An 18629-nucleotide genomic window follows, 5' to 3' on the forward strand; every position below is an offset into this window, starting at 1 on the left:
ATTTACAATGCCACTAGCTTTATCTCTCGCAAATGACACACACAGAGCCCCCCCCACACACACAGCCACACAGAGCCCCCCACACACACAGCCACACAGAGCCCCCCACACACACAGCCACACAAAGCCCCCCACACACACAGCCACACAAAGCTCTGCACACACACACCCACACAGAGCCTTCCACAGACACCCACACAGCACAAGCAGGCAACAGGGGCACACGGAGGCACAAGCAGGCAACAGGGGCACACGGAGGCACAAGCAGGCAACAGGGGCACACGGAAGCACAAGCAGGCAACAGGGGCACACGGACGCACAAGCAGGCAACAGGGGCACACGGAAGCACAAGCAGGCAACAGGGGCACGAAAACAGAGGCACAAGCAGGAAACAGGGGCACACGGAGGCACAAGCAGGCAACAGGGGCACACGGAGGCACAAGCAGGCAACAGGGGCACACGGAGGCACAAGTCTGTCAGACCGGAAATGCAGGAGGCTCCCGTGGACATCCGAGGGCCGATGCAGCTACCCAATGTTGCATCCACAGAAGTTTTTTAAAAGAAAGTGTGCGGACTGCTTTGTATGTGCATGTATGCTCGGGCTTGTGTGTGTGCGCGCACATGAGAATATGAGTATTGACGAGCCCAAGGCATAAGGTTTTTGGCGCATGCGCACTACGTGCGCATCGCCAGTCAAAACCTAAAAACTAGATATTGTATTAACATAATTTTCGTGTGGGGTTCTGCATACATTGCACATTACATCGCGTGGAATATGAATCGTTTGAACCAGGGAACGCAAAAGGGCTGTACGTTAGAATCATATATTCATTTAGTTAAAGCCCACCGGCCCATTTTCTTTACATTAGTACATTTAGTTGTGTTTATATGTAACCTCTTTTGGAATGTGGGTTCGTTCCACCTGGGCTGTTTGACAAGTTTTCTAGAAAAAGAACGTGCCCAATGCACTTCACGGTCATCAGTGTACACATTTTATTTGAACATTATCCAAATACCCTTATTCCGGGGCAGTCCGGAAGCAGCCGTTCATTGAGACTTGTTGATGCAGCTGGTGATAGGCGGGGAACGGAGGCGACGCCATTTTGTTCCGGGGTGTCACATCCCGCAGAACCTTAACCTCTCACATGAGAAGTGAAACATCTTATTTGGAAAGTGCCTGCGATCTTTTATTTATTTTATTTCTGAAGACACTACATTGAAGACGTGGAATCCGTCCAGCTCATCCATGTTTATATATCCAGCCAAAAACATCAGCACCTGTTGGAGCTGCCAGAGGGGCTGCCTAAAACACATTCAAATTATTGATTATTTGTAACTGCGAGTAATTTAAGTTTTAACTAACCAATGCATGTGATTCGATATGATTATGTCCATTATTTCACATGGAACATGTGGTCGCACGAAAAAAATGAATGTTTTTAGATCCTGAGTGAAGTGTGACACAATGACTTCAAGGGCGCGTCTTAAACGAGGTCGGCGTGCAGGAGGCGCCAAAAGGACGTCAGCCTCTGATTTCATCCAGAAAATCTTTTTTCCGGTTATTTGTCAGTGTACTAAGCATGTTTTGGCCACCATAACCCACGGTTGAAAACTGATCCTATGATTGTATTTGGAACTTGCTCCTAGAGGCGGTTGAATTGGACCTTGTGTTCTAACTAGGGGCCTTATGAGGATCTTAACTGCGCACTTGACTTGGTGGGACACACGCGTGTCCAAAATGCCCGCCTCTGCCCTCAGCTCCCACAGACAGGTAGCTCTGCTGTCCGGTGCCCATGCGCCATAGGAGGGATTGGAATTATTTGTTTTGTGCCAATAGGGGCTGCTGGTCTGACCGGCTGCCGTTATATTCACATTCCTGCTCCGGCCCCTCTTCCTCTGCTGTCATCGGCGGGCACACCCGCAGGTCCCAGTCATGCCCTTTTATTATCTATTACAACTAATTCTAACTCCTCGTGCCCTTTTCAGCAGCAGATGCGGCTCCTTACCCAAAGCCCCCACCCTTCACCCCACACTCATCCGGCAGAGCCCTTTTTTCCCAAACGGAGGGGGGGGGGGCGTACTGTCAGCAGGAAATGTTCGCTTCACATTATCTTGGCTGGTGTACATTTTCGCCTCTCCCCCTCCCCCCAGGCCGGGGGCTCGCCTGTCTCAGCCCTTCTGACAGCCAGAGAGGTTCGGCCATCTCGATAATATCATCCCGGGGAGCGAAAGTCAATACAGTGACAGCAGATATGACTGCTGACATTCCAATTACAGCACCTCTCTCGCCTACATACAGAGAGGGGTGCTCCGACCTGCCCCCCAATTCACCCCTGGAATTGATTGCTATGAACGGATTTATAACGGGGAGTCGGTGAGTATTCCCGAACCTCTGATCTGGGCTAGCAGCTCGAAGCTGCATGCAGCCACATGCAGCACTGTAGCATCAAGAAAACTTGTGCATGTTATACTTGGTTTCCTTCAGAAATCTTCGAGTATTAGTGCACATTTGTAGGGTTGCCTGCCAATATAAGTGGGGTTGCCGAAGATCGTTTTGCTGCCATGGGACGGAACAAATAAAAGGCTCTATAGCTCAGTGGGTTGAGCGTTTCCTGATCAGATGGTTATGTAATCTTTAAAGTAGCGCGTGAAAGATGATGTCAAGCCTTGGCTGCAAGGCGTCAAAAATGATGTCTTTTTACTTTATATAACAATTACTTATTCGCAAATAGTCAAATTGCAGTGTTTTTGGCGCTATATCATCAGTCAGTGCAATACCGCCCCCCTCCCCTCTCCACCCAAGGGGGTATGCTTTTCTTTCTTTTTATCTATTTAACTGCTCATTGGTGAGCATGTTCTCTTTTTGAAGATTCTATTGTAGCGCCTAAGAGCCTATCCGCTCCACGGCAAAAACGAGGCCGAAGGAGTGGTGAAAAAAAAAATCAAAGTTTGTAATGGAGTGTGAGCGTGGCTGATGCCTGACGACTAAATGACGCGTTTTGCTGCTGGTCCTCGGATCGCGGGTGATAAGACGCACTCTCTCCCTTGACTGCACTCTCGTTTTAATGTCAAAAGCGGTAAAGCGTCTATCCTGAAATGTTGAAATATTAATCCCGCCGAACCGAGGCCGCTGCACTGGGGAGGCGGAGAGAGGCTCGGACTCGAGGGGTGGGTAACACGGCTATGGTGGAGGGGGCGATAGGCTGCTGGCGAACGAGGCCCTGCCCCTCCATGGGTGTTCAGACACCATCACTGACACTAATGACACCGAGGGACACCCCCAGCGCAGAGGTCTACAAGGCGCCCGCCTGGCTCCTTTATACCCAATTACACTGCGGTCTCCAAGGTTCCGTACGTAGAGTAGCGGCTTGAATACCGTCCAACACTGTAAGAACCTTGTATTGCCTGAATAACGTCCTGCATCGTAAGAACCTTTGGGGCGGCATCTCGAATGCGGAGTAAAAAGGTTCGAAAAGCGCACGTGCGTGTTTGTATAAAATGTGCAAAGGACAATGAGGCGTGGGCACGGAGGGCTGCGAGCAGAGCGAGGAATGAGGGAGCAGCGTCTGGCAGGCAGGGTGACCATGCCGGACCAGATTCGGGGGCGTTCCCGGCTTTTGGCTGACGTCGCGTGACGTAGCCAAAAGCCAAAAATTCTCGGGAACGCCCCCGAATCTGGTCCGAGATTGACGGACGCCCCCTCCTCCCAATGGCTAGTCTCCATTTATGGAGCTAGCCAATGAGAGGAGGGGGCGTAGACCCGACTCCAAACACAGCTCATAAGATTTTTTCCTAGCGTATGCGTACTTCGTACGCATGCATCGCTAGTCAAAACCTAAAAAACGGTTGTACAGCTGGCACCTAGTTTTCTTTTTCTTTTTTGGGGGGGAATCTCCCTCTTTGAGTTTGCACTGGCTTCACAATTATTTTTTATCACCAGTTAAATATATGGGAATAATAAAAAAAAATGTAAAAATATATATATTTATTGTCTATACAAATGCTGCACTTTAAACCTTATAAAAAACTACATTTGCAGGCAATTCATTAAACCATTTTAAAATAAGCAATGCTATAAATCTGGCGGAACATTAAAGGTACTTTACAAAAATAGTCAAAAATGTCACAGCCTAAGCATGATTTGCAACATTTAAAAATATAATACAAATAAAGTGAGCAGAATGGTTTTGGGGCACATTTTTATGTAGTAGCTGAGACCATTGATTTTTATGTAGATAGCCTGAATGATTCTAAAGCTTTCTTGTCCAGCAGCAAGGCTTCCAGTGTACACCCCTCTTGGATCCATCACCACAGCTGTTGAATGTGTTGGAAAGGCGGCACAAAAAACACTAAAAGGAAGCACACCTTGCCACACACATTAATGTATTTATCTTCCAGTGCAAGGCAGCTTTTGCTTAACATTTTTTAAGCTGACTTTTTATGCATGTATATGTATGTGAACACGTTACTTACCTCTGCTAACACTCTTTCAGGCAAAAACTCTATCTAAGCAGATATTCCTCACCTTATGAATATCCCCCAGTTGACAGACTTGATCAGAAAAAAACAATAAGAAGGGTTCCTGTGAGCATATATAGAAGATGGCATGCGACTCAGTACCAACTTCGTTCCACTCCAGAGCAGCGGAGCAGACGTCAGTTTATTTCAGAAGCTTAACTCCCACCTCCAATGCAAAGCCATAACAGACTGGAAGAACCAGGGTTCATATTTCTAAATTGGGACCTTTTTAGAAGGAAAAGGAGACCATTTCGCTGAACAGACAGGAGGGAGGTCAGTGGCGTACCTGCATTTAGATGGTGTATGTAACAGAAAGAGCATTACTGAAAGTAAGTTATTTGTTCTTCTGATGGCTATTTCTAACTGCAAATTCCTCACCTTGAGAACAGATACCAGAGCACTACCTCTCATGCAGGTGGGTATGAGGAATAGCTCATAACAAAAAGTCTTACAGGACCGAATGGGTAAAGTGGCCCTCTCAATGGGCCTGACTGTCAACGGAATAGTGGTTTGTTAATATACATTGATGCCCTCGTATCAGCCAGACAAATATCCAGGACAGGAACTATGTGTGCTAATATAAAAGTAGCAGCCTTAACTCTAGTGGAATGAGCTCTCAGACTTTCTAGAGGGTCCTTCTTAACCACATTATTTTTCATTTTGAAACACATATTCAACAGTGTTTAGTCATCCACATTTATGTATTATTATGTACAACAGGAATACAACAGTACGGTAGGAATCGTATTAAGCAAATCAAGTTTCAGAACCCTCTTCACGCGAGTCTCTGTGCACCAGCTCAGGCACGACCTATCTGCCTCTCTCTTTTCATGAATGTTTGGAAGGGAAGCCAAATCCACTTAAATTGGTCCACTCAGTCGCGGATTCTAGCTGTCTTTTTTGCAAACCACCAGACATGAAATGGGGGATATTGGGTAGCTTTCAGAATTGAGCCAATGCCAGCCTGGCAGCCACTAGTAATAGGGTGATGAGCTGGTCTCTCAGGGTAGTCAGAGGATGTGCACTATTGTCGCACACCTCGTCCAGGAGGATGATTAGGGATAGAAGCGGGACCGATATTCCCAGCATTGCTTTAATTTGAACAACAATTTCCAACCATTATGAAGGACATTGAGGCAGGTTCACCACAAGTCAAGGAAGATACCACGCCTGCTGCAGTTTTTCTAGTGCGTCCAGGCTCCTGAGCATCAGGTGGAGCTGTGTCAGGGATAAATACCATCTGATGAGTAGTTTGTATGCATATTCTTTGTGCGATGTGAAGTTGGAGGACTTTGCAGTTCTCCGCCATATTTGTCCCCAGGCCTTTTCCACTATTTCCTGATCCAGTTCCCTCTCCCACTATGTAAGAGTATTTGGTCCTGGGACATGATTTAGGAGTGGTTTTTGTAGCCATGTATACCTTTATAGCATAGTTTGCTAAGTAAGATATTCTCTAGGGTTGGTCTGTTCCCCACCTGCATTTTCCTTGACAGACCTGGTGCTAGCCCAATGCAGGAGTTGGGCAAGTCTAAACGCATCTGAAGTGTGCGGCCGCAGGTGGCCCTCTATGCACTTGCATGGTTTCAGGGCATAGTCTGAATAGAGCTTGCCTAGGGGTGGGGGTTTAGTATCATTTTAGCATTTGAAACCTCGGTCATGGATACCCTGGAAGAAGTCTGAGATATTGATGATAGGCGACATTGAGGAAGGGAACGTGGTTGACCCAGCTTTGAGTGATATTTGCTACCAGGTATCTTAAGGAATCTGTGTGGTGGTGAGTGGACTAGAGTCCCCTGCGTGACCTTATAGGGAAGGCTGAGGTGGCGGTACAAGGGGAGCTGCAAAAAATGTTCTTTCACTTGGACCAACCCTTTGTTATCAGGGTTATGATTCCCGTCCAAAGCTGGCCTGAGAAGTACACATGCTGGGGAATCTGAGCCTGCCATCCAGTGTGCTTTTATATAGGGTAACCCCGGCGATTTCGGCAAACCATCTGGAACAGTCTCATCTGGGTCTGGTCTATTATGGGAAATGAAGTGGGAGGGTTTGCGCTACATATAGCTATCTCTGAAGGAAATTCATCTGTATCGCCGTGAGCCTTCCAAACCACGTTATATCCAGCTGACACAATCTGTATAAGTCCTTGTAGAGGACTCCCATGACAGGCAGGATATTACAGCGGTAGAGATCAGTTGTCAAAGTGTGGAGATAAAAAGTATTTTATAGCCCCTTTGAGCAAGCAAAGACCCTAGTTTAGAGGAGTGTATTTGTAGCTGTGAATGTAAATGGGACACCCATGCTACAAGATTTGGAGAAATTGACCTGTAAACCAAAGACCACTGTGAAAAGGGTTGGCTCCTATTTCAGTGCATGGAGAGAGGTCTCTGGGGCAGTTACAAAGCAGAGAACATCAGTAGTGTACAGTGCCAGTTTGTGCCGCTGTTTGCCCACCATGAATCCCTTTAAGCTAGGGTATTCTTAAACTCATTGGATGAAAAGCTCCATCGTGAGAAATTTAACTGGGAAAGTGTTATTGAAGGTTTCTGGTAGTTAACTAGGATCATTTGATTCATTCTAAGCTCAAAAGGGGTCCTTTCCAACGCCTTAGAATGTAAGGCATGCAAACTATATTGAAGGCCTTATCCGCATCTAGCGAGAGATGGATCAACAGGTGCGAGTTCTTTCTGCAGCTTAAGTGAGCACCAAACTAGTGTTATCTCTCAGATGGCGATCTTTAAAGAATCTCACCTTGGGGCAATAAGGGTGGGTCATATTCTATGTAGGCTTGAGACTAGGATTGAGGAAAACATCTTAACATTGGTGTTTAGCAAGGCATTTGGTCGATTTGAGGGACATTCGGCTGGGTCCTTTAGAGGTTCAGCAGGAGGGAAATCTGTGACTCAAGCATTGCATCCATGACAATGTCTCGATTTAATATGCCATTAAAGACTCGGTCAAGTGGCACCACTAACAAGTTAATGAAGGCTTTAAAGAACGAAGCTGGGAATCCATCTGGCCCAGGGCTTTCTTGCCAAGTAAGTGACTTAAAGCTGCAATAACCATTTACTCAGTAATCTCTTCCACCATAGGAAGGATGCTCTCCCTGTCGATGGTAGGGTGGTAATTGCAAAGATAGTCATCTTGAGGTTCAGGGGATAGTGTGTGCCTGCTGAGGGGGGCTGTAAAATAAGAGATAAAGCATGTCAGTATGTCAGGAGTAGTAGTGTCTGGGTTGCTTGTGCATCACTGATCTTAAGTATATGGTTTCAGGTGCAGGCGAAGTTGTAAGCATGTATACAGTTTGCATTGTCCCCTTTTTAGGTCTCGGCCTGATCCAGCGCTGGTCTGGCCGAGACATAAAGTGCTCTGAGAAATGCTCTTTGCCGGCGACCAGCTTGCTAGAACGCGCACAAGAGCGCGCGCGCATGCGCCTAATAGCAAGCTGGTGGACGGCAAGATCGTGCACTTTCATTTCCTGTGCTCCAAATGGCGCTGCACTGTGTACTCTACCATGCGTCTGTACTTTATTATCCCCCACCCAATGGAGCTCCTAACAGCCGTCACTTTTAATGCACGACCGCCTGGCTCAGAGTCACACTTTTCATTTCTCCTCCGTGGGACGCTTGTGTCACAGAAGTGACTCGCCCTTTCAGCAGACTGGCAAGTCTCAGATTACAGCGCAGCTCCCTGAATACAAGTGCATCTGAGCGCTGCCATGTCAGCGCTACAAAACACATCCGGCACTATGTGCACTCTCATAAATGCCGTCGCTCACCGGCCTTCCCCTTCTTCTATGTAGAAGAACGCACTCTCCGTTCCCCCCTCCCCACCCGGGGCACAATCAGGCACGAATAGAAAGCGTCCCAAAAGCAGGCATTTGTTTCCTTTTACTGGTTCTCTCTCATCCCTATTCCCCCCTGCATTATGCTCGTCAATCCCTTTGCTGCACCACACTCTGAAGCCTAAAGACGCTGCGCGGTCTCTGCTCAGCCTCCTCTGGTGTCTGGTTAGAGCAGGCTCTCTGCCGCTGTTCTCCTGTTAGTTCACCTGCTGCCTCCATGTGTGCATCTCCGCACCCTGTTCTGCTTCTCCGACCAACCTTCCATCCCCGTTCTTTTCACAGCATCCCTCTGCTTTCTAACTTTCGTGTCAACTGGCGCATTCTGCTGCCTCTCTCTACCACATTATCTATCCAATTTAATTTGGTTTCTAACCCAGTCTCACCCTACTGCTTCTGTATAAGGACGCCCAAGCTCTCGTGTCACGTGACACATCCGGATGCCCAGGCTTTTTCACCGACATCATTTTGTATTGCATTATGGGGCTTGCAGTTTCGCTTCCTTTATTATTTAGGTGAGAGCTATAACAACCTGTTGGCTTGCAAATTGGAGTGAATTCGTAGATTTAAAAGGGTGGCCCCATTAACGTTTTGGAGGAAGGTGCTGTAGGTTTGCCAGAAATGTGCCCGTATTAAAGTCAATGGAGGCATGTTGCTTTGTGAGAGGGTGAATATAGTTAAAAGAGGGGGACACCCCAAATTGACGAGCCTGTTAACACTGCAACACTTCCAAGAGCGCAGAACACATGTCTGCCTACACCCTCAATCTCAACATGTGCAGTTACTAATAGTGGTGAAGTCCAAAACTTGGCGTGCCTTTTTTTTTTTTTAACAGTATTATGTATGTGCCTCTTGGTAGACATTTACGCAAACATTTTTTTTTATTATGCATGAAGAATTTCACATGTAAAATTCGTACTTTTTTGCACTGTGGGCAGCCTGCCTGGCGCAGAGAACGCCTCGCCGATAGCCATTTTCTGCTGGAACCAGAGCAACGATGTCGGAAGTGTGCCGTCACTCATCTAGGAGGCAGTCGCACCGGATTCCTGCCCCGTTCTGTCCCAGATCAATGCCCCAACACTCAAGATCGTAAACCACCACAGACGGCCGAGTGGGCTTTGCCGCATCTCAGGCACATAATAAACAAGGCAGCTCCTCTGCAGGCCTCGCTTACAAATTTTAAGTAACTTTTTCAAACGCATCCTGGCCTTTTCCCACTTGGAAGGCTCCACAGGTAGATGTTTTTCTTTTAGGTGGAACCCACTCAACCTGCCAGGCAGAGGGACCACTGCAGCTTCAGGAAACAAATAAAACCCAGCAAATATTTCTGTTTTCTGTCTCCCCTTCCTTGTGCTTCGGTGTCAGCCTCTTGGCACATGAAACAATAATACTACATGAGCTTGCCCAACTCTAAAAATCACCTAAGTAAATAAACGCACTTAACACACAATCAAAAAGTAAATAAATGTGGGCCACTGTGTGAGGAGATATAGTAATAAAAGTACAGACATACATTTAGTACTCCATGATTGTAGAGCTAACCGTAGCTGAGAAATGGCATATTGTTCACTTACTCTGGCCTATTTCGATTTCCATCTCACTACATGGACTTAATCTCATTTCCTACCTTGGGTTAAATCTATTTAATTACAATTAATACACATAGAAGAACAGCATGGCAGAACTCGTAACTGCACACCAGACTAGTTGAATATGCGGTTTATTACTTTTGTTGGGGGAGAAATGAAGGCCATCATTTTGATCCACCACGGAATGACCCTCTTATGAGTCGCGGCCCCTCACCACAGCCAAGAATGGTAATAAATGACATATTACGCCAAGTACATAGGCTAATACGATACAAATTAAGTAAAAACCTTAACGTTGATTAACCAATTAAGGCTATAATGGGAAGAGAGAGAAATGCAGTTGAACGTTCCAAACTTGGGGAGAATCCGAGAGGTCAGAGGACGACGAGTGTGTTACAGAAGTGTAGGTTACTATGGGCCAGGGAGTGTGAAGGGGCTCAGCTACAACCAGTAAGCACAAAACAAAAACCAAAAAGAGAAAAATAATGGCTAAAAGAAAGATGGAGGTAGTCATAGCACGAAATACTTTCCGCTTAACAAGCCAAAGTACTTGTTAAAGAGAATACTACAGTCACATCCAAAACAGTATAGTTATGCCAAACTCTAGTATCACAGTGTGTATTAACACTATTCACACACACAAAACGCATAAAGAGACAACTGTGAACTTTTAGTACTGCACAAATAGGCAACTTGATATAGGGGCATATAACAGCATTCACTCACAACCTAACAAATACATACATGAGGCAAGTCCTGGGCAGGTACACCAAAAGAGAGGATACATAAGCAAGCCAGGACAATCTTCTGGCTTCACCTTTCAAACCCATAACCCACTAATGCTGCCAGTTGCCTAACAAACATTTATTCACCCCACTGATTGGACATCGCCATAAAGCAAATCAGACTCCGGACCATGATGGAAACCTCAGAACTGCTTTTACGGGTATCACCGCAGAAGCAAAAGCACTGTGACGTAAGGAGCCAAACGTAACATCAGAGTAAATGCCATGTGTGTACTTGATGGATTGCACAGTTTTTGCACAGGACAGTGGTCCCTAGTCAATAGGATATTTTGCGAAATAAATATAGACTAAGTAGCAACTATATTCATTGTCCAGCCGGACAGTATTTAATTTCTGATAAATAAAGTACAAAAGTAATATGGTGTGATACAAGCGGGACCCCAGCCGATGCCCAACTAGCACACTCAGGAGAAAGACAAACAGGAATTTACAGGCAATTCAGGTAGTCTGTGTATCACAATTCACAATCAGACAATACAATTAGCACACTATTGCTTGCGAACATTAGCATATTACATATGCATATAGTGTGACAAGGTCGACGACGTTTCGAACCCTATAATTATTCAGAGTTCATCTTCAGGACAAACAATACATGCCTTCTTATTTGAAAAGTCACAGATAACTTTTTAAGCCCATACTGCAGGGCTAGTATGGAACGCCCAAAAACCAGTAGTACTAACGTAATAGTCCGCCGGAAATTTAGCCGGGCAGCAATAAACCATAATAAGTGCAGGGCGGCAAAAAGGAGAGAACGGGTCGTCAATGGGGTCCGCGTTCAGGTGAAGATTACACATATGATGGATTGCACAGGGCACATTATCTCCAGACTTGAATAGAAACCTAGTTTTTAATAATTGCAATTACCAGTATTGAGCAAAACTGTTGTATTTGTATAGTCCCTCTACATCCAGGTCCCACCAAATGTTTGCCGTTCTCTGATCCCACACCACACCTGCAATCACCTAAGGCCTAAAATCTTTAAACTGTTCTGCCCACTATACTAGTGCTGGTGGGCAGCCCAAAAGGGTCACCCTAGTACATTTCATCCCTACAACAACCAAACCACTAAACAATTCTTCACGACTAGACCCAGTGCCTTGCCTGCAGTCAGGTACATTCCCATGTATTCCTGCATGAGCATACATCACACACCCTTGTAACTACTACATAGATTTCTGTATGTGCTGTACACAAAATGTGAACCAAGCTTGGGTGTTAATCATCATTGGATCTGATGTGTTCTACAGCAAAACCCCAAAATGAAAGAGGATGGTAGTTATGCACAAACTGGGTTGAGACAGTGGTAAAGACAGAAGTAGGCAGCGGTGGACTGGCCAGTAAAGAACAGTAGCTATTTCTCAACAGGCTTGTGAGTTAAGAATCCAGAGAGGCCATTGTTGAGTCAGTCGCATGACTCGCTCGCTTCGGAGTGGACAGGCCCTCTCAGCCAGGGGTGTATTGCCCACAGGTTAGAAAGGCGCCTACTGACTGCAGTTATGAACAAGTCCCACATCCAGCCAGGCCTTAATGGTTCTTTACATTACTGATGATGGGAAATAAACATCAGCAATCAATAATGCATCCCTTTGTAAAAACCTTAGCCCTCAGCTGTTGAAAGCGCAACTCATCGGGAAGAGGACAAGAATAGCTGCTGCATAAGTGCCTCTGGCATTAGCTGACCACACGTTCAAAATAGGAAACTAAGCGCATGACCTCGGTTCAAGAACAAAAAAAAGGCAGGGAGCCTTCACACAAAAATGAGGTTCTTATTCCGAAGTGATGTACATGGAGGCAGCCGAAGCCACATGAGGTCATTATCCACATATCTGCACGACCAGGGCTCTGCATCAGTTTGAACCATAAATTCTGATTGTGCCTATCACTGCCCACAAACACAACATACACAATCACAACCACACACACAACCACACACACACAACCACACACACACACACCCACACACACACACGCACACACACACACTACCACACACACACAACCACAACCACACATACAACCACACACACAACCACACATACAACCCCAAACACACAACCACACCGTCAGTGCACACTTTCACCAGGCACAAACACCACCAGCCGTCAGTGCACGCTTCCACCAGGCACACACCACCAGACGTCAGTGCACGCTTTCACCAGGCACACACACACCACCAGCCGAAAGTGCACGCTTCCACCAGGCACACACACACCACCAGCCGTCAGTGCATGCTTTCACCAGGCACACATACCACCAGCCGGCAGTGAACACTTCCACCAGGCGCGCACACACACCACCAGCCGTCAGTGCACGCTTTCACCAGGCGTACAAACACCACCAGCCGGCAGTGCACGCTTTCACCAGGGACACACACACCTCCAGACGTCAGTGCACGCTTTCACCAGGCACACACACCACCAGCAGGCAGTGCACACTTCCACCAGGCACACACACCACCAGCCATCAGTGCACAATTTCTACAGGCACACACACCACCAGCCATCAGTGCACACATTAATTGTTAACGCATCTACAATTAACTATTGTAGCAATCACAGTATGGTGCACTTTACTTTTAAACATATTCATCTAAAGCGCAGCATGCCACCATTGCTACAAAAATAAATACACATTTTTTTGGCCTACAATTTATAGACTTTGGTTGCAATTGGTGTTGCAAGATTTAGCAATGCCAATAGCTCAAACTTAATTAATGCGAGACCTATTGCATTGCAAATGCTTGTTCATATTAGGTTTGCGAACTATATAATATTTTTCTGGTGGCTTCCTTCATTAGAAGCAGTTTGAATTCCCCTCGTGCTTTCTTAAGGGCCTGTTGTGGCAGGGCAAGGTGTTTCATCAGTGATGTTTCTAATCTACGCATTTCATCTTCCAGTTTGTTTCGGTTGTCCATGTAATCTTTCATTTGTGGCCATTTTGGAGATGAGTTCCCCTCGCATCGCTGCATTGACAGCTCCCCAGAGAATTGAGTTGTTCACCTCCCCAATGTCAATCTCTCAAAAATATTGGTCCAGGGCTTCACAGGCTCATTCCTGAGCCATGTTGACGGACTTGACGGTATGGTTTCCTCAGTGTTTAGATGCAATCACAGCTAAGCATGATCTGACAGGATTTTTGGGTCGTTATCAGAATGGGTTATTTGTGGGTGCAGGGCCCTAGAGGCGAGAAAAGAAACATATGTGAGTGTAGCACCATTGTATGTTTCAGGTAATAGGTGTCATTTTTTTCCTGGGTGTTGGGTTCTCCATATGGCCTCGAGATTAAGATCATCTAGGCCCTGAACTAGGGAAGTGGGAGCTCTTAGGCAGGTCTGCAGGCCGGATGTCTGTCATCCTCGGGATGAAGAATACCTTAAAATCATCTTTCAGTATAGTATGGCTGTTAAGAGGGGTGGGCTACCATTGGGAGTAAATTGGCAAAAAACGTTTCCATGTCATCGTTGGGAGCATAAACCGGGAAGATAGAGGGAGGCACCACCAATTCGGTCAGTTCGGCTGTTGTCCATCAGACCATCTTCAGGACGAGTGGATAATAGCTGAGATGAAAGACTCTTAGACAGAGTGTCAGTGACGTGTTGGAAATATAGTCACTGCTGTTGATTTAGTATTGGTTGGAGCAGCCCACTGCCAGGAAACAAATTAATGGTTTCTGTTGCAGATGATTAGCTATTATTAAGAATATGAATTTCCTGTCCTGCTCCTTAGAGCAAACTGTGTATACATACAACTGGAATCGCTGCAGGAAACTGTATGTTCGTGCATGATCTGAATCTATATGTAGCGTGTCGACAAGGAATCAATCGGCATTCCTTGTGACTATATTTTCAACACGTCACTGATACTCTGTCTAAGAGTCTTTCATCTCAGCTATTATCCACTCGTCCTGAAGATGGTCTGATGGACTACAGCCGAACATACCGAAACGTCGACCTTAACCTCTATTCCTCAGAAATGTAGTTATTGTGGAGCAATTTGTACTCTCATTCAGAGATTATTTGCTTTTAATTTAATTGGAATAGATGCTTAGTCATGTATTGTGAGGCTATTTTGATTTGACTGCTTTGCATGATTATTATTTGCTGATGTTTTTTATCCTTTTGTACTCCAATTTAATTCAAATATAAAACAAGACACAGTTTTTCAAACTACTAGGTTCTCCCGTGTTTTTTCATATTTTGATATTTTATGTGTTTTGTTGTCTGATGACACTCTGGCGTTAGTTCCTGTAGGACTAACCCCCTGATTTATTTGTGATCAACAAATAGTCTTCTTCAAATCAAATCCCTTGCAGGCTTTTTTTACCTTCTACATTGTTGCCCAAGCCTACAAGGGTAAATTGGGTTCCCCAAACTATTGATTGTCCAGGGACACCAGCATCACTGAGACCCACTTCATGAGTGGTTCATCTGTCCTGATGTTGCCCCTGCCAGCTGTTTGTCCCTAACCGTGAGGTGCACCTTTACGCATCCAGTCCAGCCGACCTGTCCCCACTGCACCAGAGCCGCCCGGCCCGGGTACCAAAGAACCGGCTGTGCCCTTTGTTCCAATACCCCTTGAGACAAAACTCCTGTTTGGGAGCTCTGACTTGTCCCCAAATCCCCCTGTGCAGCCTGTTTTAACGTGCCCCCCTTCACCGTAGCACGCCCAACTACAATCTCACCAGCACCATGCTCCTGGTGAAAGCCGGACAATTCCCAGAGACCTGTTAGTAGTACTTTGGGCCTTAGCCCACTGCAACTCGAAACTCAGAAGATGAACCCCTGAAACCGAATGTACTTACAGTTATGCATTTATGACTATTGCTCCCATAGGATAATTGTGCGTAAAAGCGCACACTTATTAGTGGAGCCACTTGACTGAGTCTTTAATGACAATAAATTGAGACATTGTCATGGATGCAATGCTTGAGTCACAGATTTCCCTCCTGCTGAACCTCTGAAGGACCCAGCCGAATTTCCCTCAAATCCACCAATTGCCTTGCTAAACACCAAAGTTAGGATGTTTTCCTCGATCCTAGTCTCAAGCCTACATACAATATGGCCCACACTTATTGAAAGATTTCCTTACCTGTAACAATTGAGAACAAAAAACAATACTTACTTTTAAATGAAGTTCTTGGTTTCACAAAATATATAAAAAGATATGTTATTTTTCTAATTTGGTCTCAAATTTATTTTTGGAGTGCGTGTCTCATTTACTGCCTCTGTGAGAACAAATGCTTAGCACTACCCTCTGATAAACCTAACTGCTCGCCCACACTACCACAAAAGGGACCGTTCGCATTCTCTACTTTAGCCTCTTTAAGGCAATTGGGGACCATTGGAATCTCTACACAGTGTACTTCTTTTTACTGCACTATAAAGAGAGCCAGCTTCCTACATTGGAATACAAGTGGTGGAGTCTACGACTTTGCATTTGTTGATGCCCTATGGTCAGTAGGTGACTACACGAGTAAATAAAACATTTTTTAAAAATTGCCTTCAGTTAAAGTGCATTTTATTTCAATTGGTCGATTTTTCAAAATTTCTAACAGTAACAGTTAGGGCCTAGGTTAAGTCCGGAGTTTAAAACTGTTCTAGAATTTTTAAACATACTGTAGTTAAGACTAAAAGTTTGTTAGAATCTTGTTCGATTTCTTTCTAAAAAGGTCTCAACTTTAGTAAAATAATGAGAGTCTCAGAGGAAGTAGTTAAGGAGCCCAACCTGACCTCCTTTCTGCAGGTTAAATACTCGCAGATAAGGACCCTCTATAAGGGATACAATATTAAAACTGTCTCGCACTCTACCACTGCAACGCTGAAAATCGGTTGGCAGAGTATGAGCAGGCCCATCCCTCGGATGAGCCCTTCAACCCTGAAGATCAAGGTGGGTAACCAGCAACCAATCCAAAGTGCCAAGAGCCACTGCCTCTACTGAGAATAGCTCAGGCTGCTCAAGGTACAGTGAAGATCTCAGTGAGGAAGAGATGCTCCTGAGAGATTGGCCCACAGAATAATCCTGGAGGACAGGATACTGGACATAGAAAGGACTGACATGAGATTAGCACCCATGATTGGTCGCAGCAACATAATACGTACTGACAGAGAGGAAACCTTTGATGCTAAAACCCCCAACGGGATTGTCCCCAAATATGAAGAGGGTGATGACATCACCAAATGGTTTATAGCTTTCGAGTAAGCATGTAGAATGAAAACACTCAGCCAGAAATCTTGGGGCTCTCTACTTTGGGAACTGTTGCCTGGTAAGTGCAGGGATAAAATCCCGACACTGAACGAGGCAGCCGCTGAGTCTTATGACCACATGAAAATTGCCCTGACTGAGGGTTTGAACTCACCACTGAAGAGCACAGAATTTAGTTTGGGGGCTCCGAAAACCTGGGTTGGTTTTGTAGATTTTACAGTAAAGACACAAGGTGGTTGGTTAAAAGGAAGCCAGGTGCAAGACTATGATCGTTTGTATAATTTTACCATGAAAGAACATCTTTTGAGTAACTGTGTTTATGAAAAGTTGCATCAATACCTGGGGACCTGGGGCCAGCCTCTCCCCAAAACTTAGGGAAGAAGGCTGATCATCAAGTAAAAACTAGTTTGTCCAAGAAAAATCATGGAGGGGGTGATTAAAAACAAGGGGTTTAGAAGCCCCTCTACCCCCAAGAGAAAAGGGTGGACCACTCTAGGGATAAAGACAAAAGTAATGAGTCCTCTGTAGGCCCCCAAAAACCTGTCCAGGAGGGTGAGCCCCGAGACAACTCACAACACAAAAGCGGGTTCCAGGGTAGGAACTGGGACCCCAAAAAGCTTGCTGCTTTAACTGTAACCAGACAGGGCACCAGACCAAGGACCCTTCCTGCCCTAAAAATAAGCCCACTAGTTTGCCTCCTGTGGTTGTCAGTGTAGCCTTTGAGGAGGATTCCTCAGAGGAGAAGTCCTTCTAGCATTTAACTGGAAGATGGGCCTAAAAGGTGAGTTGGAGATTCCAGAGGGGAATACACACTTCCACTACCTACTCGTGAATGGAATCCCAACCACTTCTCTGAGAGACACCGGCGCCAGTCACACTAATATGCACGACAGGTTGGTATTCTCAAACCAGTATATCCGTGTGAGACTAGACAAGTGAGGGCTATCCCAGGGAAGGTTACTGCCAGGACAGTGGCTTTAGTACCTCTAGAAATAGCTGGACCCCTTAGTTGGAGAAAGGTAGTAGTCAGTATAGACCTCCCCTTGATTCTCTCCTTGGGAATAACCTCCCAGAGGTTGGTCTAAGCCCAGAAGGGGTGCTGGTCCAGTGCCAGTCCCTTCCCAAGAAATCTGGAGGTGCTGAACCTGCAGTTTGTGCTTATAGGCTCCCCACAAGAAGTCCTGACTAGTCAGGCACCTGTTAAGAATGAGATGACGCCTCCTCAGCTAATAGAGGAGAGAGTGGAAGGAGCGTGTTTGCTACAGGATGTAGTTACCCCCACTCTAGAACAGGAGACAGGCAACATGAACCCAAAGAAGCCTGTAAGTTAGCACCTTCACCTGTCAGTGAAGAGCTAAAGAGGTGGCTCTGGGCACTGATAACTGTCAGTGGCATCTGCTGGGTGTTAGCCGTTATGGCTGCTTTGTGCTTGTCATGGTGGTCTTACCCCATGTCAATTAGCAAGATAAGTCCCCTGACCCTGTCGGTGTCCTCGGTTCCCAGGCGTCATTAGATGTAGATTAATATAGATTAGATGTAGATTTATATAGAGCGCGAATTGCAGCCCGGAGGCGTCCAAGCGCTAATTCAGTCATCAGAAGGATAAACTCTCTCCACCCCCTTCTCCCGAGGTGACTCTGGCCCATCTTCAGCTCTGAGGGCGATGACTCCACCA

General features: G+C 45.9%; 1 protein-coding gene across 2 annotated transcripts in view; it reads right to left on the minus strand.

Annotated features, from left to right (window-relative positions):
* The window catches only part of PSME4 (proteasome activator subunit 4), a 1411622-nt gene that overhangs the window by 1012855 nt on the left and 380138 nt on the right, over positions 1 to 18629 (minus strand). The window lies entirely within an intron of this gene.

This window comes from Lissotriton helveticus, chromosome 6 (assembly GCF_964261635.1).
Source record: "Lissotriton helveticus chromosome 6, aLisHel1.1, whole genome shotgun sequence".
NCBI lineage: Eukaryota > Metazoa > Chordata > Amphibia > Caudata > Salamandridae > Lissotriton > Lissotriton helveticus.